Consider the following 27,690-nt stretch of genomic DNA (forward strand, 5'->3'; position numbering starts at 1 on the left):
CCATGGATACCCTCATGCCTGCAAGCACAAGTGTGTGTGCGGCTGGTGTGCATGCAGGCTGGTGAGCGTGCGTATGTTCATTGCCCTGGATTTACCTCCTGATTTCTGAGCCTCAGTGGTACTTGCTCACTTCGTGTTCTCTCTGCAGCCAAGAGAGAGAGAGAAACTTGCATATTTGCGTGGTGACAGCATGCAATCCGCTGTCTCCAGAGTGCAAAGGCACTTGCCAGAGGGATGAAGGATTGTTTTCATCATCATATGTGTGGGTACTGACTCACACAGGGACACTGGATGCTGGGGGAGGGATTTCAAAATCAGGAGGAGAGCCAGAGCCTGAATCCTGCCAACAGACCTTACCTGCAGGGCTGCAAAGACTTTCGGATGGCATTTGCTATAGTGAGATGTCCCTTGTGAACTCACCTGGAAGTTGGTTATCACCCAGTGCGTGTGACTTGGCTCTTGTAGGAAACGCAAGACAGGATGGTCAGAGCGGGGACTGCTGCTCAGGCTGGCGACTTCGGCAAGCAGATGCCGATGTCACGCCAGCTCCAGACTGGGGATGTGCACTGGCCAAATTGGGGAGCTGGGCTGGGGCTTCATGCCACTGCTTTGGTTCCTGTAGAGCTCTGCAGCAATGGTGTTTGCTGATCCTGATCAGAAAGGAGGGGTTTAAGCCACCCCATGCAGGACCCAGTCTAGACAAGAGGTTTTATTATAGCTATTGTTTTTTATCTTAATTATTCTTCCATTTTTATTCCCCCTGCTTGACCTCAACACACTGAGACCACCGGTCCTGTTGGCATGAAACCATGTTTTCCTACTACCCTGTAGCCAAGATGATAATCTCCGGAGCCGCTTCCTGGGCAGTTTTTAGGGGTGGATAATATCTGTGGTTTCCCTTGTGTTTGCACAAGTATTTATATCTGCAAACACATGGAGTAACTCTCAGAACCTCGTATTGCAGAGGAGCGTCTTATACTTCCAAGCCCTGATGACTCCGAGGCTTTTCCTTCCCCCTGAACCTTCAGCCTGGGTGAAGCTGTTAATCTCCCAGCCTGCGACACGCTCTTTCACACCCGCCCTGCCAAATCCCTCGCTTTGCTGGGAGGGAGCTTGCTGACAACTTGCAGTGTTTATGGCTACCCAGGTGCTCTGGCGCAGAGGGCTTTTGCAGCTCATGTCACTCCTCAGGTCTCTTGAGGGAGGAGGCACAAGCCGCATCGCTTGGGGGGCTGCCTTCCCCAGCCATGCCTGTGCTGAGTTTTTTTGTGGAAAACAAGCCTCGTGGTGTTGCACGAACATGGTTTTAGCAGCAGTGGGGGATAATCAGATCCAGGAGGCAGCTGTCTTCACCCTGCAGCATTGATCCTGGTGTGAAGCCCCAGGGGTGTTCCTCACCCTCATTGCCCCTGTTGTGGGTGTGAGGGGAATCCCTTAAGGTTAAGGTGGGAGATGGGATTTTTGCAGAAACCTCAGTAGCCAGTGCTGGACAAACAAGTTGCCAAGAGGAGGTTTTGCCACGAGGCTCTAGGCTGGACTTCAGCAGACTGAGCTGGACCCTGGGGGCAGAGGGGATCAGTGCTTCTAACGTCTGATCAGGGATTTTAACGCTGGATGGGCAGGTGCTGCTATAGCCCAGACCTCAGCCAGGAGGCTTGTGAGGGTGTAAAGTCTGGCTGCCCTGAAAGCGCGGCAAGAGTGTGCCCAGAAGCTTTCCCGTGGTGCAGGCTGTGCGTGGTCAGCATTGTGCGGCTTTGCAGAGACGGCTCTCGGTCACTTCCCTGCCCAGTGCAGATCTTGTTCCTTTTAAGGTGAATTTTAATCCCATCTAACTTTGCTGAAGGCAAACTGATATTCCCTGAGGAAGCACAGGCAGGATCAAAGACCAGCAAGATCTTTTTTCTGGAAAGTTTGGCTGGATTAGGCTAGGCTTTTATAAATATGCAGATCAAGTACATGACCTGTGTTTCATTTCAAGGATATTTTATTAACTTTATTTTTTTGACTTGTCATGGCTTGAGTGTGGCTTGGCTGAACGGCTTCAGACTGTTAATAGCTTTGGCCTTGGTGTGAGCTTGTGCTGTTAACTAATTTGCAACAGGTTTCTTTAATTATAAATGCTCTTACTTTTTCACATCATCGCAGTCTGCGTGGCAGATACATCTTTTTAGAAACCACGTGCCTAGGCCACGAGGGATTTATAAAGGCTGTGGCTCAGCTGGGAGTGCAGGCGTGGGCCACACAGGCATCAGGACATCTGCAGGCAGAGGACCAGACGTGCATTGGGAACACCAAAGAGAAAAGTGGTGTGTGGAGCTCTTAGCAAGAGGATGGAAGCTCAATACTGCTGAAAAATCACACCCAAGTAGTCCCAAATGATGCAGCCAGAGTCATCAGCTGCAGATGAAAAACCTCCGTTTTTGTCTCTCCCCAACAGAGTTTCTGCTCTGCGATGGGGGCTGCAAATATTTCAGAGCCCGCAGAGCACTGCGGAGGCTGAAGCACCTTTGCAGGGTGGCATCTGGGGAGGAAAGGCCCAGCCAAAGAAGGAAAAACAAATTAAATAAAAGCTCTTTCTGTTTTCCTAATTGCTGGTGTTTCAGAAAAAACACAAACAAAAAAACCTCAAAGGAGTTCACGGTGGGACAGGAGCTCAGTTTTGCTGCATTGTAGCCTCGGCTGGTTTTAGCAATGCTCTCGGTGCTGGGGCTGCTCGCTGCTGCTGGTGCCTTTTGGGGGAACTGAAGCAAATCGGGCTGCCTGCTGCAAAGGGAAAGGCAAGTGCTGAAACAAAAGGCTGTGCTGCCAGCTCAGTGGGCTGGAGAAGCTGCAGAGTCCTGACTTAGTGCAGAAATCAGCCACAGAGAGAAGTAGTTAATTAGATGGAATAAATCGTGTTATGGGGCTTTCTGGTAACTGGGCGCAGGGAAGCTGCAGGGGCTGAGGAGTGCCTTTGCGGCGGGCAGCACTGAGGGCAGGGCGTCCTTGTCCAGACATGCTGTCACAAGATTGGGGCTGTTGGGGTGATCTGACTCACGAGCACCAAGGACATGTTCATCAGAGCCCAGGGGAAGGATCTGGGCTTTGAGGTGCTGCTGGGCTCTGGCAGGTTTAGCCTCGGGGTAACAAGAAAGCATTGGGGTGCAGGAGGTGTTTGGCTTTTGGTAGATCCAGCTCCCCTCCTCCTGTTGCACTTTTTGCTTTGTATCTGCACCCCAGCACCCATGCCCAACGAGGTCCCGCGTGTCGTGGTGGTGGCCCATGCGTGACATGCAAGCGCTACGTGGGCTGAGCTCGAGGTGTCCCTGCCTGCGGGCCGGATCCTGCATGGGCACCCGGCCGCTCCACTTTCGTGTCCTGGGTCCGGTCACATGGAGCAGCCCGGGTGTGGTGTGCAGCGGGAGCTGCTGCCTTCTGAATCACGCTTTGGCTCCGGCTGGCCAAACCACACGTGCTCTGAAGCCGCGCAGCTTGGATCCAAAAAAATAAAAACCTCTTCCAATTTGCCCCCCCCCCCCCTTCCCTTGCCCCCAGCTCCAAAAGCAAAAGGAGAGTTCAGGAGTTTCACACAGCATCTAGTTTCAGGCAAATGTTTTCTGTAAAGCTAATTGGAAATATTCTTCTGTGCTGTTCCCACTCACATGAGACCGTTAGGGAGGTCAGGGCTGTGGTGATGTTCCCGCACATCCCTGGGACGGGGCTCGGGCAGCCCCCGTCCGGCACATGGTGCTGACGAAGGTACTGAGTGGTTACAGTGGGAGCCGGGAGGTTTTGTCAGATCCTCATAAACTCTTGGAGCTTTATGGCAACTGCTCAACCCCAGTGAATAGCCATCCCAAAGAATTTATGATGCAAATGGTCATCCCAGACTTTTCAGAGGTGAGTGTGAAATGGCTTAAAACATTGAGGTTTGCATAGCATGAGTTGATTAGGATGTGTGGCTTCCTGTGAAGATGTTTTTAGCAAAGCCTCTCTCCCTCATCTCTCTAATCTTTGATGCCCACCTTGCTCAGTGAGGCCCTGAGACTGCCTGGGGTGGGAGCCATCCCAGGGGATCCACACTGGACCCAATACGGGGAGGCAATGGCTGATGTCTGCATATCCCCGAGGAACCATGGGCTGGATCCATCTGCAGGCTGCCGAAGGGACACCTTGCCTGGCTGCAACCCTATCCCGTGCCTTTCTCAGTGCCAGGTTTGGGCATACGGACAAGGACTGTGGCAGGAGCGAGGCTCCGTGCGAAGGCTCAGGTTTAGGAGCTGGGCATTGACTTTTGGTGAATTACCTTCATATTCTTAGTTCTCTGCTCACTCGCGAGTGTCACAACAAGAGAGCCTGGAAAGATGCCCAAACACACCAGAAAGGAATCTAATTTCTTTTCAAGGGAGTTGCTGCAGAAAAACATTTGAGTTATTTGCTAAGCTCTAATAATGATACTTTGCATTTGCATTGTAGCTTCCACCTAAGGGCATCTTGGCACAGCCGGTAATTAAACCTCCAAGTCCTTGTGAGGGAGACAAAGCCCTTTTCTAACATTTGACAGACAGCTAAACTTTGGGCCAGGGTCAGATTAAGTGGCTTGCTCGGAGATGTACATTGAGTGTGCGGCAAATCCAAACTCAAACAAGAGCCTCGCTCAGCCCAAAGAGACATTTGGGATTCTGGTCCCTCCGCTCTGCTCCAGTTGGCTTTTTGTAAGCCTCTGTCATTTGATGGCAGCTCAGAGACATCCCTTCTTGGTATTAAATGCAGGAAGGTCTTTTGTTGGACTTAAGCAATAAGGAGAGCTAATTGCAAATTCAATTTTGGTTTAGAAAACGCAGCTTGGTCTACATTACCTTAGCAGCCAAAGAGTTATCTCTTAGGACTTTGCACCAGCGCTATATTCATTTCAGGTCTGTTTTCTTTAGAGCTTTATGGTCAGTAATTAATGGTATAATTACACATCGACATAATGACGGCTCCTGACACGGCAAAGCTCGGGGCAGGGCACTGAGTGTCACTCATTGTTTGTTCCTGTTTCTTTATTTTGGAGGGTGAAAGCAGGCGGCTCTGGGGTTTGCTCGGAGCTGGCTGCCCTGTTCCCGGTGGGGGAAGCCTTGTGCACCAGTGCTGGGTCGGAAGGCACCAGGTCCCGACAGAAACCCACATGTCCCTTTGCTCTGCTGGGAAGTCTCCTGTCATTTCTTATTGCCCATCCTGCTCACTGGCTGCCTTCATCCGCTGGACAAATCCTAAAGGAGACAACATGGTGGGAATTCAGCGTGGCTGGCCACCTGTCAGCGGGGCAGAGGTGTTTGAGCTGAAGGAGTTTTCTCTGCGCCTCTGGGCTGTTTCTGGGGTTTCCAAATTACCTCCCCTCCGTGCAGTGTCTTGGCTGAACAAGAACGAATCTGGAAGGTGGGGGCTGAGCACGCTCTGGGGGGTTACAGCGTACAGGTACAGGCAAGCAGGGGCATGTGATGGGCTCTTGGGGCTCTCCTTCCCAAAAGGAGCCATGCTTGGCAGTATGGTTTCATTGAGTAGTGGTGCTGCAGGCAGGACAAGGTCTTGGACCTGCTCTCTGGTCCCCTTCAACCTCCCTAGCAGGCAGTGGGGACATCCATGGTGAGGACAGGTCTCCTCACCCTGGACTATCAGGAGATGGGCAGACCCCAGGGACATCTGGTGGAGTTATTTTAGGGTTTATCACCTACAGTTGCTGGCCTAGGGATGAGGACTTAAGCTCTTGTGTGTTTTCCCTGCTTCCAAGTCACACAGCCCCTACCTGAGCCCCTACCTCTGCCCTGCCCTGAGTGTCGCCAGCGCAGCAGCTGGTACCACCTGAGCCCTGACAGCCATCAGGACGCAGCCAGGCTGGAGGGACATGGTCGCCCGTGGATCAGACCTTGGCTGCTCTTCCATCCCCATCTACTGGCCAGCCTGAAAAAGAGCTTTCTGGGGAAATTTCATGCAGCTGTGCATTTTGTGGACAGGCACATTGGGCACAGTTGAGTCGCACCAACCCTGTGATTCTTGTGCCATCCCCACTTGGCCATGGTCAGGAAGGTGGGACCAAGAGTGGATCTGGCTGCGAGGAGAAAGAGGTTCCTACTGGGGTGAATCAAAGCAGTTCACTCTGATTTTAGGGGGGACCTTTACAAGACCCTGTGGAATCTGTAAGCAGAGAGGGAAGCTGCTTTGTGCTTAGCTCAGATTGGTGTCGAGTCTCTAACGATGTGTTGGAGTCTGTCTTCTTGCTTCCTGTGCTGGGTCTTAGAGGAGAAAGTAATGCTGGAGGGCCGAGTGTGAGACGGCATTGCCGCCACCCCGGCCCATTGTGAATTCTGCATGTCCTTGGGCGAGTTCTCAGCTTTCTGCTTTCTCAGTGTATTTTTCTAAGAAACAGGAGCAGCAAAACCTTCATGCGTCACTAAGAGGCTGCTGGGCACATGCGGTGTTCCCGGGTAAAGCTGGTTCACTCTTGTTTTCTTACCCCTGTGTGAAGGGAGCAGAAAATCCCAGTGAGCTGGGTCAGTGGCTGGATGCAGAGCAAGGGCAGCCAAGTCCTGACGGCTTTTCTGTGCTGATTTTGTACTGCTGCTGGTCTCTTGGTTTGCCCTGGCTCTAATCAAAGCCATGCAAGCTGATGGCAGCAATGTTGTGAAGGTGCTTTACTGGTGGAACTTGTTCCTAGAGGTGGGAATGGGACAGTGATGCTGTGGGCACTGGGCATGCTGCTGCCAGGCTGGAAATGCAATGGTGGATGGTCTGTCCTTTGCAGGCAATGGGTAGAGGGGTTGAGTCAGGGTGATGAAAGCAGGGCAGTGGCTGCACCGGTGGTCCCTGCAGAGAAATCAGCTTGGAGATGCCTCTGGGAACAGCAGCCATCAGGTTTTGCAGGTTCCTGGCTGTGGTGGCTGAACTCCAGCCCTCCCTTGGAGGACTTGGCTTCCCAGAGCAAAGCACTGACCTCTGGTTTTAATTGATTTTTTCAGTTTGGTTGATCACTCCATCTCAGCACTCAAGGATAGAAAACTTCAAGGGGGGGAAGCCCTACACAGACAGGAGGCCTGGCCCATGCCCAAAGTAATAAAGCACCAGAACAGAAAAAAAAATTAGAAGACAATAAGGCCTCATAAAGCCTAGCCCAGCAGGAAGGTTTACTCTGCCTTCTAGGCAGCTTTCAAGTCATATTGTCTGATTATCCTGCAGCATGAACAAATTAGCCTGTGATTTAAATGGAGGGGTGTAATTACCAGCTATCAGGCTTGGGTGCTGCCGACCCCCTCTCCTCCCCGGCAAGGCAGGTGCTCACATCTTCATGCCCAAGCAGACACTGTTTTCTTGCTCCTTGTGATGCTGGTGAAGCTGCTGGTAACACAAGTCTAAGTTTCTACCCAGGGAGCTCACGTCTCTGGGCGTGGCTCTTATGAGGAGGTTGTGCCAGGAAGACCATTTCTTGGGTCGCCCACTGAAAGGGTGACGGCAGTCCCCTGCACTGTATTGCAGAGTGGCTCCTGCTGGCACAGGGACACGCGGCCAGGAGAGGCAAAGTTTGTTTGCAATGATACCCCTTGTTCCCCCAGGGTATTGTTGAAGAGGGGACGGTGTATGCTCAAGGGAAGGGTTTTCATCTCCTGCTCGCTCTCAATGACACGGTAATTTTCACTCTGAATTTTTTTATAAAATAGGAAAGAAAATGGCATTGATGTCCCTAAAAACATTCTGGTGTTCAAGTGTAACATTCAGAACCTCCTCTGCAGTTCTTTTATTAATTAATTAATTAATTAATTAATTAAAATGCTCATCCTGTGTTTGGAATAGTGGAAGAAATCATGGATTGGTCAGGAATGGATTTCCCTGTGTCCTGGGGAGTCGGACATGCCTGTCTGGCAGCATCAGCCACCAGGGATGGAGGACCCACTGGCACCTCTGAGCTCTGCTCAGCCCTTTCACCTGAAGTTTTCCTTTCAGATGCATTGACAGTGCGATTTCTGCCTTTTGCAGACACAGATCTGAAAGGAAGAGAAATCCTGGCAGCTGAGAGGAAAGAAATTCGATAGGTTGCTCCAGTCGGTGTTGAACAGCAGATGCCCTTAATAATTTTGAGATCAAAATGCCATGGACTGCATTTATAGTGAGGTCAGCTTATCCCCATGCTGATTACCAGGAACTGAGAGCTGCGGTGAGAGGAGCCATCCCAAACCCCAAACCAGGCGTAGCCATCCCTGTGCTCAGGGACTGAGCCACAGCCCAGGCTGGTTTGTTCAGAGACACATCTCTGCTTTTGCTGTCAGGGCCTGTTTAGCCTCAGTAAACCCTAATGATTGCACAGCTAAAGCACAACCCCTCTGATCTCTGATCCAAGTTCAGCTTTTCATGTTTAAGAGAAAAAAGGAAAGCCCTCCTAAAGATGCAGCCAAAGCAGTGGTGACGCAGGACCTGAGGATGGGTTGTGGGATTATGGATACTGGCTGCAAAGTCTTCATGGATTCATGGATTATCCTGAAAGGATGATGAGCAGTTGCAGACGGGTTACTGTCTACTTCATGCATCTACTAGTACCAGAAAAAATTATCAGAAAGTAAGTTGTACTCTCAGCTAAAAGCAGAGCATCTACTAAATCTCAGGCAGGCACTTAAGCCTGGATTTTGTTCCAGTAGCTGCTAGAGATGGCTCAAGCATCACACACCCTCCTGGACCTGGGAATACATTGAACCATCAAATATGGTGAAAAGTGGAACGTAAACTCAGCAGCAGATGGAGGTATGTGCTGCAGCCCCCTCTGCTTAGTGGAGGATTAGGACCATGTCCAAAATTCAGTATGTTCTTGAGTGCTTTGCTGAGATCGGGTGGATCCGGAGTCTGGATTCTGACCCCCAGCACACCTTACAGGATTTTGTGTTAGCTTGAATCTTGGGGAGAATATATGCTGTAGTCATAGTAGCTGACACAATGTGTACATGGGACATGTATGCCTCTCTCACTTGGGCACAGCATGGGACACGGAGAGGGCTGTCCTCGGTAGCCAATGCGTGCAACAGACCCCAGAGCTCCCCGAGTGCAAAGGCGGTGGCAGACTGGAAGCATTGGTCTGCTGGGGAGACCATCACTAACTGCAAACTCATTTGGTTCCAATTACTTCAGTGCAACAAGTTATATTGTGTGGGAAGCTCATGTACTGTTCCTTTTGCCATCTGCTGGCAATTAAAAATCTGGCCACTGGTTTTATTCCAAGGAAACAAAAATGTCCCTTTGTAGCACCAGTGGGAGACTGGATGATGCTGGATCCTTGAAACCACCTTATCCCCCAAACCCCAATACCAGGGTTCTGGGCTAAGGACAGCTCTGTGCAGTAGGGCAGTGTTCGTATTTATTGTACAATTTTGTGTGTATGTGAAAAAAGTGCTCAAATTCCGAAGCCCTCACTTTCCAGGCCCATCTGGAAGGCATTTTTTTTCTCTGGCAAGTTTAGCAAGAGTTTACCAACAACCAGCAAGATCCGTTTTGGTGAGCGGTGCTGGGAGCTGGAAGATAGCTCTTGGGGTTATTTTAGCAGGTTTGAACTGAGGGTGGAAATCCTGCCTTTGCCCCGGCAAAAAGAAACATGACAAAGGGGGGTGAAGGCAGCGAGGAGCAGAGTGATGCTTTGCTTGTCTGAGCAGGACAGGTCCTTTTTTGACTACATGAGCTGTCCCACCACCAGCCACAGCCTCTGTAGTGCCATGCAGGGCCACCTGCTCAGGCAGGTCGGTGGCACCGTGCCTGTGGCACAGGTCAGGGTCTGAGGTCCTGCAGGAACGTGCAGGGTGATTTCCTAAGGACAACCTTTCTCTTGTGCATGAACCCGGCAGCTCGGTGATTGCCGGCCTCAAGCTGCAAGGATGGGTGTCTCAGGCACTTTGTGTTGGAGATGGGGAGTGAGAACTTTGTGGAGTCCGGTGGTGGTGCTGGGCTCCAGCTGTGGTTCCTCCAAGCTCTATGGGCTTTGCAATGAGCTCCGACAGCGCACTGCCTTCTTGTTTCTGCCTTCCCATCCTGGTTCTTGATGGCCTTCCAGGATGCAACTCCCTCATGCTACTGGAAAATCTTTTTCCTGAAAAAGCTTTCCAATTTTCTGCTCCTTTGAGGGTTGGTGGTTGTATTCTGCTCATGTTCATTATGCAAACGCTCCATCATCTGCAGCCTGCTCTTCTTCAAGGACACTGTTTCTTCCATTTCCAAGATTGTGCTTCTCTTGACAGGTGGCCAAACAGCCCAAACCTTCAGTGTCCATCTTCAGAGCATCTCCTATCTGGTATCAACATGGAAAGCAGCAAGCATTGCTCTGCTATCACAGCGTGGGGATTTTTATGAGCTCCCTCAGATTGGCTTGCAGCAGGTGCTGAAGGCTTAATAAAAGGTGTCACGTAATATGACTTCCAAGGGTTTTCACTACTATTTAGGCACTGGGAGAAATCAGCTTAATCAGAGCCATCTGTAGAGATCTGTGATGCAGGATTTGGGTGGCAGAGAAACTGGTGGCTGCTGACTTACTCCCAAAGAAACTTGGCTGCAGCAGTGCTGGGCTGTGGCTGCATTTTTACAAACCATATATATATATATATATATATATATATATGGCATTAGTGGAATTGCCTGAATTAGCCTGTGGAGAGATAAATGACCCTCTAGAGGCCTTAGGAAGGTGCTCCCATCGGCTGAGTGGGGAGACCCTCGGGGTCACAGCGAGAGGGACCTGGACCATGGGGGACCATTGCTATAGGAGGTCAGTTGCCGAATAACTCCTCTGTCCCACTCTGATCATTCACCTCACTGGGACCAGGGATGGGCTAGTGCTAAGAGCTTTTGGAAATGCCTTTCCCCTTCCCAGGAGTGTGCCCGTGTCCCCACGATTCCCTGGGGCAGCTGCCCAAAGCGTGTCCAGCATGTCTGCCTGCCTGCCCGACATCCCAGCAGGATGAGGAGTCCTGCAAATAAAACAGGGGTGCGTGCATGTTTGTGTGTGCTCCAGCAGTGGTGGGGAATCACCACTGTGAGACCGTGGTGAACTCCAAGGTACAAGCGTGGCTATCTCTCCCTTGATCTCTTCTAAATGCGCACTGAGACTGTCTGCCAATTTTGTAAAGGAGTCTATCTTTACAATTATCCGTGATCCCCAGTGATATGAGACATTTAATCAGTGTCTTCTGACTTCTTGTCAGATTAATTACCATCAACATATGTATTTTCTGCTGTTTTCAGGGGAATCCGGTCATGGGAAAGTGAAGAAACAGCTCTGCTTATTTTAGTGGGGCTTGCAGGAGGAGGGAGGGCAGCGAGGGTCTCGTGGCTCTATGGTGGGGTGTCAACGTGCAGCGTCGCTTCTGCGGGTCTCTGCAAGCCCATCCTGCAGCCTCGAGGTGGCCTGGTTTTGCAGGCAATATCAGCAGGAGCATTACTCACTTGCAAACATATATCTGCTCTGCAGAATTCCTTCCCTTGCCCACGAGAGGAGCCAGAGCAGTGGTGCAAACCCTTCCCGGTCAGTGTGGGTGAGCCCTTGCACAATACTCTGTCTCAGCCAAAAGGGACGGGAGTGTGGGGGAAGAGAGGGGAAAGGGAACAGGAAAAGGGTTTGGGCTCCTGGGGAACGGCATGAGGCTCTTCCCCATCAATCCGTGGGCAGCAATAATCTTGGCAGCTGCTCAGCTGATGGCGTGGGCTGCTTTCATGTGTGTGTGTCCCCCCTCCCGGTTTCTCAGGCTGCGGCCCTGCTCTGAAAGTGAGCTGAGGCGTGGAAACCTAATCCGGCACTGCCTTTCCCCGCATGCTTTTGGGATGGTGGCCACCCAGTTTTCTTCTCTGCAAGTCCAATGCGATGCTCAGCAGCGTGTCCCCCCTCCTGCGCTGGGGCCGGGTGGGGGATGCCGTGTGAGTGCTCCTCTGCACGTGGTACCCATTAGGGATCCTGGGTGTACAAATGAGCAGGCAAAACAGGGAAAAGCTGAGGCTGCAGAGAGCAGCAGGCAGGGCTGCCAAGTCCCGCTTCTCCCAGCTGTCCCCGATTAGGAACCCGACATGCTCCGACCAAACGGTAGCAGAGGCTCCTTTCCACGGCTGTCATTGGGCTGAGGTCTCCCCGTGCCCTGGCGAGTGGCACTTTCTCTGTTGCTTTTTACGAGGGTGGTGTGACTATGTGCTGTTCTGCTGCTGGGTTTCACCACCTCCTTCCTCCTGGCTGCCTGCAGCCAGGGGGATGCGATGTCGGCAGCATCGCTTGGGGAAGAAAATACCCTCGTGGACTTGTCCCTGTGGGGTCCTGCAGTGCTTGTAGCATTGACCTGCTGCGGGCAGGTCCGGGAGGATGTGTTGGGGAGAATAAGCTGTGGCTCCCAAAAGACAAACCTGAATTCACTCTTTTCTTAAAAGATAGTGTCTCCCTTGAACAAATCCATGAAGATACTGGGGGGAACAGCTAGCTCTGCATTGAGCGCAGGAAATGCCTGGCTGGGAAGCATGGCGGGTAACTGCTCCCGAGTTCAGCAGTGCGGAATGGCCAAAGTGGTTGGAGTCACTGTGGTTTTGTTCTTCTTTTCCAAAAAATAGATAAGATCTGAGATATTTTCCCAGAAATCTCCCTATCTCTTCCCCTTCTCCGTGACAGAGGCTGCAGGGCAGAAATGCATTTGGAGCCCCTTGGGCTTTTCCCATGGAGCACTTGGCTTGTTAAAATATTTGACATCAGGGTTCTTTATTACCTGCAATAAAATGCCTCTGCTAATCTTTAACATGCAGCGTGTCAGAGAAAAAGGATTGCATTAAAAACCTGTTTATGGGAGTGTTACTAAAACTTGTAAAAAGGAGTAAAAGTGAATGATGACTGAAAAAACTTCACTTGTGTGACAGCGAAGGTGCCGCCTAGCCAGAGGGTGCCTGGCAAAACTGCAGAGAGCCGTTCGGTCCAGACCTGAACCCAAGGCTCAGTGCAAGGATGACCTAGCACCTCGCTCCCTCCCCATCTTTGACTTGCAGCGATTTCCAAGCCTGCTGATTTTTTTCCCCTCCAGTCTTAATTCAAAACTTCTCCTTCAGCAAGCCAGTCTGGAAATGCCTCTGCGTTGCCCAGCTCAGCCTGCCTCGGGACATGGCCAAAGCAGCGGCACTGCCCCGTCCACCTGGCACTCGGGTTCAGCATTTTACAACAGCTTTCCCTCTTTTATGTAGTTTGGACAGGGTTTGAATATTACAAAACCAGGCTTTCCAGCAGCATTTAGGTTTTTATAAGGCTGCTGTTTACTGTGATATCTTAATGCCCTGTGGTTTTTGATATTTTCATCTGTTCTCCCCACTGCATGAGTGGGGAAAGGAGTGAAGCGGCTGTGGTCCCAGGGAGAGATGGCACTGCCATACCTGCTGCTTCGATAACCTAACAAAACCATTTCAGCCCTTTAGAAGTATAATTTGGTCTCAGCTCCTGTTCAAGACAAGGTCTGGGAGTGTCTGAGCTGTAATCGCACGAACATGCCTGTTCCCAGAGCTCAGCTATTGGATTTCAGACAACGGAGAGGAACAGCATCAGGTGTCAAATTTTTTTCTGCTACTTCTAGTTCACAGTCTATTTTTAATATCATTTTTATTACATTGAAGATAAACAGCAAGTGGACGAGTTCCCATGGGAATCAGGGTCCATCCACCGCTCATGTCAGTTTAGCTGAGAGTAAAGTACAGCCACGTGAGAGTCTCCAGTGCTTTTGGTGTGGGAGTGCTATGATTTACCCTCTTTTTATGATTTCATTATATTTACCAAAGCTGGTTCCCATTAAGCCGTGAAGCGACGGCTGCATTGCCTCGTGGTGGGGGGAGGAAGGGGAAAGGGCTGTTACTCCGTGTCTGGTGTTGCGTTCTGATCCTCACCTCCCTGCCAGAGCAGGGCAGGAATGGAGGCACAACTGGTGTCACCCTGACTGCTGCTGACAGCAGCTCTGAGCTGGGCAGGGGGGTGGAAGGGGCTTCAGGAGCCTCTCCTGACCACCCCTACATGATCCTAGAGTGGGACCAACATGTCCTTGCTGTCCCCAGCTTGTTCATAGCTACTTTGATCTGGAAGAGGGTGTTTGAGTTGGTCCAAACCAGCATATTTATGTAGCATCACCCTGACTTAGGCCTGGGAGATGTACCATGGCTCTGTGCCTTACCAGCCCTGGAGAAATATCTCCAGTGCAGTGGGTGGGCTGGCTATCCCCCCATCTGGGAGGGAAATACTGTATACTTCGGATGCTGAGAGCATCCTTGGACAGGATATTGGTCTGCCTTGTTGGTCTGGGTGTGACTTGGGCACCGTTACAGTCTGGTTGTGAAGCCGACAGATCAACCAACCTGCGGGCGTGCTGGCCTGTGTCGATGTATGGTGAATGCCAGAAGGTCCCAGGTGGATACGCTCTGTGGAAGTGGTTTCTGAAGGACAGATTCTTTTGAGTGCTGGGACAGTGTGTGCTCAGACAGGGAGGCTGAGCATGAGGCCGACAATAGGATGTCCTTGACCCACAGGAAATGTCCATCCATGTGTGATGGTGATGGATTTGGTGACAGACCCAGCAAACAGCAGTGTAAGGAGTTGGAAGGAGACATGGGAAAGGGCTGGTGGGTGCAAAAGGCAAGGGAGAGCTGGAGCATCTTCTGCAGCTGCAGTCAGGAAAGCATCTGGAGGTGGGACTGGTGCTATGTGGGGAGATGGGTGATGGCAGACAAAGCCAGAGGGGACCTTTGCATGCTACATCTGCCCCTGGGAGTTACAGCATTAGATCTGGAAGAATTTCTTGCTTTTATGCTGGAAGCTGAGACCTCAGAGCAAGGACCCCGCCAGACGAGGCCTGGAGAGAAAAATTCTTTTCTGTGGTTGGGTTTTTGGGAAGCCAAAAGTCAGAGTGAGGTTCTTCAAAGGCAGCGCTGCCGGCCCTGCTCCACAGATGGGCTGCCTCACACCCACTCCCATGCATCTCCCTCTCATGAGCGCAAACCAGGCCTGCACTGCTCAGATCTGAACTACTTCATGTAAATCATATGCGAAGCAGCTGGAGGAAATCAGTAGGTAAGGGATTGGAAGTGGGGCCGGGATCTCAGTGAGGGTGTTAATAAGGTGTTTAATGCAGCCTGTGGAGGCTGAGGCTTTGGTTTGCGGAGCCATTGGCCCAGCAGGATGCTGGAGGGGTCGCTCATCCCCAGTGTCCCTGGCGGGGGTGGCACAGCTCCTGATCTCCAGGTGATCAGTGGTTCATCGCTGGGTTGCCTTTTAATGGGATACCATCACCAGAAGCATGGTGTTGGCCAGGACTCTGGGCTGACCCCACGCCCATAGGGATGCTCAGACCTGTGCCCTCAGTGCCTTCTTCCAGGCTCCAACTTGGCCAATGTGTCACCCTTCCACATGACCCGGGGATGACAGACAGGCCAGGTCCCTTCCCTAGGTGCTGCCCTGCTCTGTTCTGGGTGCACCAGCTAATGCCCCGTGGATGAGCAGAGCCACAAACCTGCTCAACGGGAAATGCAGCCTTCTCTGTCATGGAAATCTGCTCCCCACCTCTTGGCCTGAGGCCGGGGCTGGGCCAGGGGGAGATTAATAGATGGTAACTGCTGACAGCAAGGAAGCCAGGAGGTGAGACATGGGGGGTTGAGGCGCTCTGGATGGTGACAGACCTCCCACAGGAGGAGTTTCCAAACTTCTGCCTAACTGCAGCATAGTATCTCACATGCTGGATGGAGCAGAGTGGAGGATCCTGGATTTGGGTTCCTCCTTGTCCCTCACCAGAGCCAGAAGCTGGTGGTGGTGGGACCATGCTCTCCACGTACATGCCAGGGATGTGCCCAAGTGCCTGGGCTCCCCATGCTGCCATGGCCCCGTCAATGTGATGGTGCTGGAGGCTATCCCGGCGCTGCAGACAGTGAGGCTCCACGCTTCCCAAATATTGCTGCCCTGCATGGGCTTAGTCACCATCTCCTGGCTGTAAACCCAGCAGGCAGTTTCGTCTCACGCCCCACAGCTTCGCGGTGTTTGCTTGCTGCTACCTTGGCAGTTGCGAGATGCTTAATGGGCTCCAGTGCCTCCCTGGGGTGTGCTGAGTCACAGAGGGGAGCAGAAATATTTTCTCCTGCATGTCCCAATTAAAACATGGAGTTTGCCTCCCAGAGTGGGGCAGACCGTCAGTGCCCCTAAACCTGCTCCGGCAGCGATTTACGGCACCCGCCGGGAGCTCCCCAACATGGGGCCATACCTGAACGTGCTGGCGGTTGTCCTCCCTCGAGGGCCTCCCGGCATCTGCCGAGCGGGACCAGGCGGCACGTAGGGCCCGTGAGTCGAGGCGGAGGTGAATACCTCCTTTAACACCAAGAACTAGACCGAAACTATGTCAACGGAGAGAGCCAGGGCGGCTTTTCCTGTTTTTCCTGTTGGAGGCTTTGAACTGTGTCCTGCAGGGTCAGTGCACGGGGAGACACCTCAGGCTCAGATGGGGAGGGTCTGAAATCCTAGACCCTGGGAAAGGGGATACAGATTGCCTGGGAGAGGTATGGGTGGGAGAGCCCGCAGAGCCCATCCGTCTCCAGGGCATTAGCCAGGAGGAGGAATTTGGGGGTGAGTAGCGACCGATGCTTTCCAGAGTGATGGAGGTGGCTTGGGGTGATGGAGGAGAGCAAATTTGATGCTGGGGTGTTCTGTCTTTGAAAGGCTGCCTCTACCTTACATGCAATGCCATTTTGGCTGGTTTAGCTGCTATGGGTAAGAGTATGGTCCAGAAGGAAAACTATGAATGCCTCAAAGCATTGGGGATCTCAAAGCATCAGTGTAACTTGAAGAGGACCCCTTAGCTGCGCCCCACCTCTGGGTTTAGGAACGCCACAAGGATGTTTCAGGATTTGCTGTAAGATGCTCACTGCCCAGACTGGGCAGGTGGCCCAAAGTCAAGAGAGCGATGAATGTAGACAGCTGAATCTGTAGGGGCAGATTTTAGGGGCAGGGATTTTCCCAGGGCTCAGTGATCCATTCTCCTGCTCTTGTACAAAGAGGCCAGCACAGACCTGAAACCTCTCGGCTCTCAGTCCTGTCCAAAAAGTGGGTAAAAGCTGCTGGGAGAGGGTAATGGCCCAGCTCAGGAAGGGCAGGTAAAGCCTTGGGGCCACTCATCACGCAGATTCAATCCCTTCCACTGCAAGGGCTGCAGTCTGATTTTATTGCTACAACTATAAAGATACAAAAGCTGATAGTACAGGACCGTTTCTCCTGGTATACAGAAAGGTGGTTTATACCGTGGCTTGTTGTTCTGCTGGTGGAGCAAGGGGCAGGTCGTACCTGTGGGCCGTGTTTCATAATCCCTGGCTTCAGAGGGTGTCTGCAGCAGAAACAGGAGAGCAGTGTTGGTCAGTTAAATCAGCTGTACTGGAGAAGCTGGGCCCTGGGCCAGCAGCATATCCCCCCACCACCGAAAATGTACGTGCAATATACTGTTTTGCTGGTCTGTGAATATCTCAGCGTTTTGCTGACACAGACAAGTCAGTCCAGGGCTGCACCTTGCCACATTCAGGACTCACGGAGAGACATCGGGTCTCCTCTGGGTGGCTTTTCCCTGCCACCCTCCTCCCAGTCTGGTTATTGCTGCAGCAAATGGATTTTTTGGTGTCAGGCTGTGAGTTTTAGTGGGCTGGTGGAAATTGCTGCCAGGTTTAAGCTGGCGCACCAGACACCTCTCTGCGTTATTTTTATTCTTCTGCTGACATCTAGTGTGTGAAAACCTGTAACACAGTGCACTGAGTGGGCTGGGAAATTTGGATATGGGACAAACGGGACTGTTTCTTGCCCTATTCATGGCCAAACAGGCACCAGCATTTTCCCCTGGTTCCTCCGTGGGATCCTTAGTGACCCCGGTGACCACCAGCAAGGAGGGATCCTGCAGGCTGATGGTGACTGGTATTTTCAGGAAGAGCTGCTGAAAATTAATCCTTACTGGAATAGGAGAATTAATTTGAAGTGGATTGTTATCCAAGTTTCTTGCTCTATGCACCCTGTTTTGGTGGGTTGTGAATGTGCCAGTGGAAATAAGGAGCTGCTGCATTATCATGGAGATGTGTCCTCCATTCAGGGTCCGCCTCTGGGATGGCAGTTCTGCAAGGATGTTTGGTGCTGTGCATGTGCTGAGTGGGGAGGAGAGGGGGGAGCGGGGAGCAGCAGCTCCCTGGGTTTCTCTCTCCCCCTTATTCTGCTTCTGACTAGACCTTATGGTCTGGTCTCCAAATGTTATCTCAAGTCAGTGAGTTCTCCTGTTAAAATAAGTAATTTTTAATGTCTGCTGGTGAATAATGCTTATTAATGTCAGCTTATATCCTGGCCTAGTATTCTTGCCATCTGCATCGATACACAAGAGTGTCAGGAGCTGCAGGGTGCTGATGGTGCCCCAGACATAGGGTCAGTAATTGTGGCTCTGCCTCCTGATGCTGCACTGAAACCACGAGCTGGAGGAAGCTCCTTGCAGGGCACAGTGGTAACCTCTGGAGGTGACAGCTGACACTGGCTGACCTTAGCATTGCCCCCTGTACATTTCCCATCCTGATAGTTTAAATTTTTTCATTTCACTGTGTTTCTCCTACATCGTGACAGGAGCCCAGCTTTTGGCATGCAGGGCTGTTATCACTTTATCACCACTCCAGCATTTAGCAGGCTGGTCATGAGCACCCAAAATGACCCAAACACAGGCTGTTGCTGTAGGATGAGGTGGTGAAGCTCCGCGCACCCCAAAGTATCATTGAGGACAGAGGGGACCACAACTCATACCTGCCCCGTGTCCTGACTGGTCTTGTGCCTACGGTCACTGGCACAGAGCACGGCACCCGCAAGCTGTGGTGCCCTGGGGCTGGGCACACCGGCACCCACCTGCGGCACTCACTCCTGCCCTGTGTGAGAGTGCCAGTCCCCTGTTCCAGCCTGGTCACAGTAAATCCTCCTAACACTGCTATGGGATGTTGGTGGCTTCAGGGCTCTGTTGTGTCACATCACAGGATGGAGACGGGCAAGTGCTCCTCTGTCCTTGCATTGTAAAATGTGCTTTAAGATAAAAAGTGCTGTGGGAAATCTCACGCTGAACCGTTTACACCGCTGTTCACATGACTTTATTTTGTAAAAAACCTCTCAAATCTTGCCAGAAGTCAAGGTTTATTTCCCCATCCTGAGGGTATTTAATCCTCATCTCATTAACTTTCATTTTAATGTACAATTGCTGAGGAGAGAAAATAACCGAAATATTTTGTCTGAGGGAGAAGATCAGATATAAATTTATCCCGAAGCCATCAGAGATTCTTATCGGCATGTTTTTCTCTCTTCCCTAGCTGCATGAGCTTGCAGAAGAACCAGTTTTGCTCAGCTTTGGCTTTCTGAGAGAAGGAATGATTGCTGGAGAAATTCAGCTGGGCAGCAAGTCCCTGCTTGGGAAAGGTTGATGATTTCAGCATGGGATAGGAAACGAAAAGCATCACTGCGTGGGATGACATTGGGGCGCCCTGGGTGACGGAAGGGCTTGACTCTAAAAAAAGGAGATTTTTCCCAACAATTTATGCAGAAAAACATCCTCTGAGTGGGGCGTAATTTATTTCTGCAGCTGAAACCATCTGCTTCTCGCTTTCAGCTACAACCAGTCCAGGTTTACAAACTCAAAAAAAAGCGCTAGGTGTGATTATTAAGCCAAACCTCACCTTCTTCCTCAGACCTTGCTGAGGCCATACCCAGGCACAGGTCTGTCTGGAGGTAGAGCACATCAGGACGTTTGACCAGCCCCATCCGTGAGTGCTGCTCTGGGTAACGGGTGAAAACTAATACTGGTGAAATTACTTTTTGCAAAGCTGGAGTGAAATTTGCTTAAAAACTGCTTGAAAACTGAACTTTTGCCAAACATCATGTCAGCAAAAAACAATAGGAAAGGGTGGTTATTTTTTCCCATTATGGTACTTTCCAGCCACCATTCCCTTATGTTTCCTACTTTCCGTATGCAGTTAAAACAGGAGAAAAATGCTCCAGTTTCTGCAGGTGGAAGCACAGAGAGTGATGGAGGTGGAAATGGGAAGGCTGAGATGGCTCGGGGTGGGGGTGGGGAGATGGGGCCAAGCAGGCAGATTCCTTGCAGAGCCGCCCTGCCGTGGTGAGGACAGAAAGAGTTAAGGCGCAGCTTTGCTGGGGGAGCTCAGGTGTGGCTCTGCTTTCCTTCCTGGCCTCCAGGATTACAGCACTGCCTTGCCAGGATTTGGAGACTGGTTAGGAAATGCCTGTCCCAGGAGAGCTGCCCCCAGACCTGGGGCTAGGAGGGTCCCATCCCTGCAGCGTGGGGCCATGAGGGCAGCACCTTCCCTGGGGACAAAGCTGGCCCAGAGGACATTGTTGGTGGGGAAGGCAAAGCAGATGGTGCACCCAGATTTGCCCCACGCAGGCTGGTTTTGAACAGCTCTGAGAAAGCAGCCGGTGCTCAGGAGAGCAAAAAGGATGAGATTTACTGTGACTGCTGCTTGGCCAAGGAGGTGGCAGTGGTGACGTCCTGCCTCGCCTGCCCGGAGCATCGCCCTGCTGCCCTGGGGAGCAGCGGGTTGCAGAGCCGGACCTGCAGCCCCTCTGAGGACATGCCGACCCACGGTTTAGAGCACTGAACTCTATAACCAGAAACCTGGTCATGAGTGAATAGCCTGGGTAAGTGAAGACTAAATATTTTTAGGTGTAACCCTCCAAGCAAGTTTGATAGCTAAGTGGGGAAAGAGCGAGGTTTGAAAAACAATGTTCTTTGTCCTTTCTCTGTATGGATTTACTTTCTCCCCCTGGGAGGAGGAGGGCTCTGCTTCCAAAACAAGTGGTCGCTGCCAGTGTGGGAATGGAAAGTTTAATAAAAATTTTGGTCCTGTGCATTTACCAGATGTTGTGGCTGGTGCTGTGCAAAGGGCATCCTGCACTGCGCCTGCCGCCCTGCCTGCCTGGGAAGCTCCGCTGACGTGTGAGGGAGGGTCAAATGGCCTGAGGTGTGAGTCCAGGTCTTCAGAGACCTCAGTGACCTTACCCCAGCAGGAATCCCTCTTGCCCAGTTTTGAGGGCCTGGTCTGAGATGCTATAGAGCAGTTGACAGGGCTGGACCACGCACTGGTTCTCTGAGGCTGGGCACTGACTGCTTGGCAGTGCTTCTTCCATCCCTCTCCAGTGTTTAGGCTGGAAGGTGGGTTTGAATCCCTCCCTCCAGGTGAGAGCTTGGATGAGGTGGCTGTTTTATTCTCCTCTTCCAGCAGTTTTTTAAATCATGGATGGCAGGATTGCATTCCTATGGGCACATTGCCTGTGTTCACTTATTAACAAATGTTTTATTTCCTGCTGCTGGCAGAGAGCTTTCTCAGGCTTTGAGAGAAGAAGGGAAAGCTGGACAATATGGGGTGATGTCTTCCAGTGCTGTTAAAAAGGTGTAGTCATCCAAGTTGGATGGTCACCTGGTGCTTTTTGCTGGAGAGGACTCTACTCCAGTTCTGGGTATCCAACACCTACCGCAGGGCTCGGAGAGTTTACTGTCCTGGGTCTTCTGACCCCAGAGAGGGTGGGTCAGTGATGGCTCTCTGGTTTGTTCACAGGATGAACTTCTTCAGTCCCACCTGGTGTACGACTGGAAGCCGAAGTCTCTTGAGAAAGCAATTCTCAAACTACAGAATAACACCCTGTCGAGCATGGTAAGGCAGAACACAGCTGGGTTTGCTCCCAGCTTGCTGTCGGTGCCACGGATGATCTGCCTCCCTGTAAAATGATGACAGCCACAATTCTGCCCAGTTTCTATCAGGTGGTTTCTGGGGGGCATCAGCAGAGCTCCTAGTGGAGGAGAACAAGGCTTAGTCTGTGGTGAGGGAGACTTCAGTTTAGGATGAGTTTTCAGGAGAAGCCTGTAGCAGGGGATCAACTGGATGGTTTCTTGCAGTTCAGTCTGTGTTCCTTAAACCCAAGTGAGCTAGGAATGAACTAATCTGAAATACACAATTTTGGCTGACATCTGAAAGATGAAGCCAGCGTGAGATGCTATGGCATGAGTTAAAAAGCCAAGGCTCTCTGGACTGAGCTCTTACTACATGTGGATTTGGCTTTCAAGTGCCTCTGTAATACGCAGTCCAGCATGGGGTTACTCCCAAATACCGAGCCCTGGGTGCTTTGGGCTTCAGGAAGAGTCAGACCATGTCAAACCTTGCTGATGCTGTGGAGCAGTCCTGCTGGTTCCTGGGAGGAGCTGGTTCTCACCCAGCTGAGTAGGAAATCTGAACCCCGAACTCCATGTATTCCCAATAAAAGCCAAACTCACCAAGATCTTGTTTTTCAGGCTGATTTACTTTAAGCCTACATGAAGGTTTCTCTGACTTCAGGAAGGTGGAACTCCCTTATGCAGGGTTTTGTTGGAGAATTACCCTCCAAACCAAGCTTTGGTTATATCATCCAGCTGCCTGTTGGGTGCACCTTTGGTGAATCATCAGTCTTGAGGGCATCAGCCACCTAAATAGCAGTGTCACTTACCACTAGATGTGACTAACAGCATCACTTGTCATCTTCAGCAAAGTGCGAGCCATAATGGAAGTTATAACCCCCAAAATAGTCACAGTGGTTGCCTAGTGTGACCAGCTTTGTAACAAACTTCCTTGAAAAACAGCCTCAGTCCCGTGTTTCAAAGCTACTGCAGCCACAACTGCCACTGTACTGTGAGTTTTCCCTTTCCAAAAAGGCACTGGATGTGCCAGTGTTTGCAAGGGAGGTACCCTGGGGTGGAGAGGGGCCAATGCAGCAGGAGTTGACTTGAAGGATGGTACAACAGGTGACTTCTGTCCCCTAGGCATCTGTCCTGGGTGTGGAAAGCCTTGCAGGAGGGTTTAGGCTGCTGTTGGTGGCAGTGGGGACAGCCCGGGGGGAGGTAGTGGTCCTTCTCGGGGAGAAGGGGAGTGTGGCTGTGAGCCACATCAACAGGATAAAGATCCACTTAGAACACAAGTGAGCCTTCTTTGAGAATAAGCTCAAACTGGAGAAGATGCCTGCTCACAGCACCAAGTGCATCTTCGTAAAAGTAGGGGAGTCTGAGGTGTCTCCCATGACAGTGGCTGGAAGGATGGGGCGTTGGGAGAGCAGTGCCTGCCCTGACCACCACAGCGTGCCATACCCACCTGCAAAATGCCTCCAATGCACAGTATCATAGCCTAAAACAGGTGAATCTTTTTGTTTATTTTGTGGCTAGGAGTGCTGTGAATTCAGGAAGAGCTCCGGGGTGGATGGTCTTCCTTGCCTTTACATTGGGCTGAAGGACAAACTGTCTTGAATCAGGTGGATCATCACAGAGCCTGATATCTTGTACTTATTTTTGCAAAGCTACATCTGAGGGCAAGTGCTTGCTTATAAACAGCTCTGTGCTATCACCAAGTGGGAGAAGCAAAGGCCCAGAAAATTGAATGTGAACCACACTAGAGCCCACCATACTGCCCTTTCTCTGTAATAAGGTCATTGCTTCGGATTTGCAACGTTACACTGGCTGCTGTGACAGCAAGCGCAACAGGCCAGGAACATCCTGAATTTTTTTGATTTGCTGAAACTGGAATTTTTCAGAGGTCCTGATAAAACTTCCCTTAAGAACAGGTTTCAAATCCAGGAGGGACTTTCTTGTCAGACCTAGAGAGAATGAGAAACAGCCAGATAAAAAGGGCATGAACTCACAGTGTGAGCAACAGAGACCAAACTCCCTGCTCATCTAGCTTGAGACAAGATGCATGAACTCACCGTCCCGGTGAGTCCCCCAAGACCTGGGTCAGGTCAGGAGCTAACTCTGCTTTACCTTCTGGTGAATAATTTCAGGTCTCATCTTGACAGGGAATGGGAAAACTGTGCTGATTACAAGATGTTTTCAGAGCTGACAGCACTGTTTGTTGCCTGGTTTTGGTGACAGGTTGTGATGAGGCGTTAGCAGGTTGTGGGATGATCAAAGGGAGAGGGGAGGGATTCCCCAGACCAAGGGGGATGCTGTGTCTCAATCCAACGCCACCTTAGAGCAGAGGGCAAGAAAGACCAGGGGTTTATGCCTCCCCCCCCTTTGGCTTTGTCCTGGTCTTTCTTTAAAATGATAAACAGCAGCAGTCAGCCGATAATGATTTAGTATGTGGAAAGCCTGAGCTTTATCGGTGTCCCTATCCCGGGTCCTTTTAAGTCTCTGGTAAAAATCTCATGAGTAGAAAGATATAAACTGGCTGAGTTTGTACCCACACAAGGTAATGTGGCTGAGCCTCATAAATCCCACCGGTTTATATATATGAGCCCAGTTTCCTCAGCAAAGGCAAAACTACCGGGTGCCAGTAGCGACAAAGAGAAGGGCTTTTGCTGGCTGGGGTCAATCTTGAAAAGCGCTTTGCACCCCAAACGTCAGCAGAGATGGGGCTCAAACACCAGTGCTGTAGTGCGTTTGGGATGCTGCACCAGCCTCTCTCCTGTTTTCAGGCAGGAATAATTTCTCATAAAAACAGCGTTCAAGGCAGCCCTGCAAAACAGCTCAAATGCCTCTAGGCGGCACAAGAGTGTGTCTGACCACAGCAGGACACGCAGCCCCCTTGTCCAGCTCTGCACGAACCACTTGCAAATCGTGGGATCGAGGAGTCCTTTCTGATCTCTGTCCCCCATTGTTGTATGCACTCGTGGGTTCGAGGAAGCAAGGGTGCTGTGCAAAGCACACCGAGCCCCAGGTTGTGTCCCAAAGTGCTGAGAGGCTGATGTGGGGTTGCCCAGCATGAAGCCAGAATCAGGCCCCACATCTGCATGTGCTCACAAAATCCCCTGTTTGGATGGAACCTCTACAGCACCCGCGGGCAGGTTCTTATCCTACAGACAACATGAGGAGCTGGTCCTGCACAGCCGGGGACCATTGCCCCGGTTCCCATGGTGCATGAGTCCTAGGTACCATGGCCCCGGTTAGTGCTGGGGCAACAATCATTTCTCTCTTTCCTTTTATTCCTGAAGAGATTTGTGGGATCAAAATTATGATGTCTGCAACTGGACCAACCAACCATCACAACTCTGCCCCCCAACCAAAGACAGGGAGTGATTTCCTCAAGTGTAAGTCCTGGGTTTGGTGGTTTTAATCCTGACCTGCCTTTTAGTGGGGGGTAGATGTTGGTAAGAGATTTCTGGAGATACTGAGTAAAATCCATCTCACCTGTCTTGGACACATACCTCCGTCAGCGGCGGTGCAGCACGCCCTGGAGGTGTCTATCTCCTGCCACTGACTGCAGAGAGAGCCTCAGGGACTGGCTTAGATTCTTAAGGACACTTAGGAAAGAAAATTCAAATTAAATAAAGGTTTACAGATTAAACTTCTTGGTAGGAGACTCTTACAAGGAATTCAGTTTACTTTTATTCATTTAAGGAGAACTAAACTGAGTCATGGTCATTTTAATTCTGCCTAAAATCATACAAAGAAGTTTAATGTGACTTATCTTAATCCGCTTGAAAAATCAATTCAGATTAATTTTCTTGAGTGTCTTGCATAGTTTGCCTTCGATTTTTCACATGTTAATTAGTTTTATTGTGCGTGGCTGAAACCTAGCATGACCGTAGCTTCAGAAAATCATCAGTCACAGAAAACGCTCCTGTGGTTACGTGCAGACTTTAAATACAAAGCTCATACGTTGGGTAACCAGGAGAGAGAATGCTCCTGGATAGGTCCTGGTAACAATTGCACAGAATCACTGTGGTCAGCAGGGACCTCTGGAGGTCTCGAGTCAAGCCCCTCTGCTCAGAGAAGGGCCAGCTGGGGCAAGCTGCTCAGGGCCATGTCCAGTTGGGTTTGAGTATCTGCAAGGATGGAGATGCCAAAACCTCTCTGGGCAAACTTTTCCAATATTTGACCACATTTACAGTAAAAAAGGTTTTTCTTATGTTTCAAAACCATTCTTTTCTATTTTTCTGTTTCCCTTAGCATGCAATGCAGAGCAGGAGAAAACCAAAAAGTGACCAGCACTGCTCCTTGGGAACAGCTGTACCCAGATCATCCTGGAAGATTGGAACACTGGCATCAAGCGCTGTCTAACAAGAGTTCGTACTTTAGCCGCTACTATTTTGAGGTTGAGATACTGAGGCTGATGTTTACCTTGGCATGACGTACAGAAGCAGTGACCAGACAGGTTCAGAAAGGAACAGCTGCACCCTGGGGAACAACAACTGGAGCATCCTGCAGAATGGGAAAGGGTTTTCTGCATGGCACAGTGATGTGGAGATGCGCCTCCAAATGGATGTGCTTGGTAGGATAGGGGTCTACACGAACTACCCCAGCAGGACTTTGTCCATTTACAGGCTCACCTATGATAACGTGACCTTGATGCACCAGTTTGAGTATGATTTTGCTGAGCCCCTCTACCCCAACTTTTGGCTTTTTAAGAAAGAAAACTGTCAGGATAACGTGGCTGGGGGAAGATGCTGAGATGATCCCAGCCTCCTTGCATTCCTTTGGGGAGCTGCTCCCTTGAAAGCATCTGAGTCAGAAGAACTGGCCAGTGCTTAGGTCATGGTGCAACACCAATGCTTTTGTTGCAGGTAGCTGGGTGAGATGTTTCAATAAAGAATCTTGTAATTAAATGTGCTTCAGAGCATCCCTTATTATAGAGGTGGACAAGACTTGAGAGTTCATGCAGTTGCTTGTCCAGGGGTCAGTGTAGATTGTTCCCAGCAGTATATCCATTAATATTCTTTTTAGTACAAGTTAAAGACTTTTTTTTTCTTTTTACCCCCCCCCGCCCCAAGGATGGTGCTGTGTCACTGCCCTGACATGTCGGTCTTACCATGCTGGTGTGAGTGAGCAGACAGAAGCCGGGCAGACCAAGGTTGTGTTCCCATTTTCCCTGCCGCACCTGGATAAACGGTCTCGGCCCCCAGCTCAGTTCTCAGCTGGCTTCAGGATCCAGGGTGGCACTGGGGCGGTGAAAGGTCCCTCTTGGTCCTCCCACCCTCAGGTCTGCAGGGAGAACAAAGAGCTATGAGCGAGGCTGGTGCAGGCATTGCTTCTGGCGGGAGCGAGTCCATGCAGCAGTCCCCCAGGAACAGCCCCAAACCCCCTTTCTTTACCCGGGAAGCGGGTGGAAAGCGCCGGGGGCGAGCAGGGAGCAGCAGAGGACTCCCAAGCGTGAACCCCGAAGGCTGAAGCCTGTGCTGGCCGGGAAAGTGCATCCCGAGCCGAGGAGCCGCAGCGCAGCTCGCGCCCCGCAGGAGGGTGCTCTCGGCCCGCTGCTGGCTCGGCTGCCTTCCTCTCCCTCCTCCTCTCCCTCCTCCTATGGCAGCGGTAGCAGGGACGGGGCCCCGCAGCCCCCAGCACGCCAGGGGCACCCCGGTGGTGTCCCCTGTCCCCCGGCCTGCCAGCCCTGGCGCTGCGTCCTCCTCGCTCCCTGCCGGGGGGCCCCACAGAGGTCCCGTGTTAAAGATGGGTGGCTGAGCGGTGCTCTCGTGTTGGGTGATGTCTTACCTGCCCCAGCACCCCCGCACCCTGCCCATGCTCCCCTTCCCCTTGGCGGCTTTCGGCTTGACCACAGCTTTCGGAGTCCAATGGTAGCAGAGGGGACTGCTGTAAGAGGGTCCCACTGTGGGCTAATTTAGCCGTGCACTCTGCTAAGTGACCTTTGGGGACCCAAAGGGAGCTTTGCAGCCCCCTTGTGCCCAGGGCCAGGGAACAA

At 51.3% G+C, this 27,690-nt stretch overlaps 1 long non-coding RNA gene across 2 annotated transcripts; it reads left to right on the forward strand.

Annotated features, from left to right (window-relative positions):
- Positions 1–19,336: 19,336 nt before the first annotated feature.
- Positions 19,337–26,285, forward strand: LOC128151057 (uncharacterized). 2 transcript variants are annotated; one of them, XR_008238270.1, is made up of 5 exons: positions 19,337–20,677; positions 21,595–21,690; positions 23,226–23,311; positions 24,989–25,084; positions 25,947–26,285. It is a non-coding gene; the product is annotated as an uncharacterized LOC128151057 (long non-coding RNA). The 2 variants fall into 2 exon arrangements; XR_008238271.1 differs by having other exon boundaries at positions 19,337–19,782.
- Positions 26,286–27,690: the final 1,405 nt, after the last annotated feature.

This window comes from Harpia harpyja, chromosome 14 (assembly GCF_026419915.1).
Source record: "Harpia harpyja isolate bHarHar1 chromosome 14, bHarHar1 primary haplotype, whole genome shotgun sequence".
Lineage (NCBI taxonomy): Eukaryota > Metazoa > Chordata > Aves > Accipitriformes > Accipitridae > Harpia > Harpia harpyja.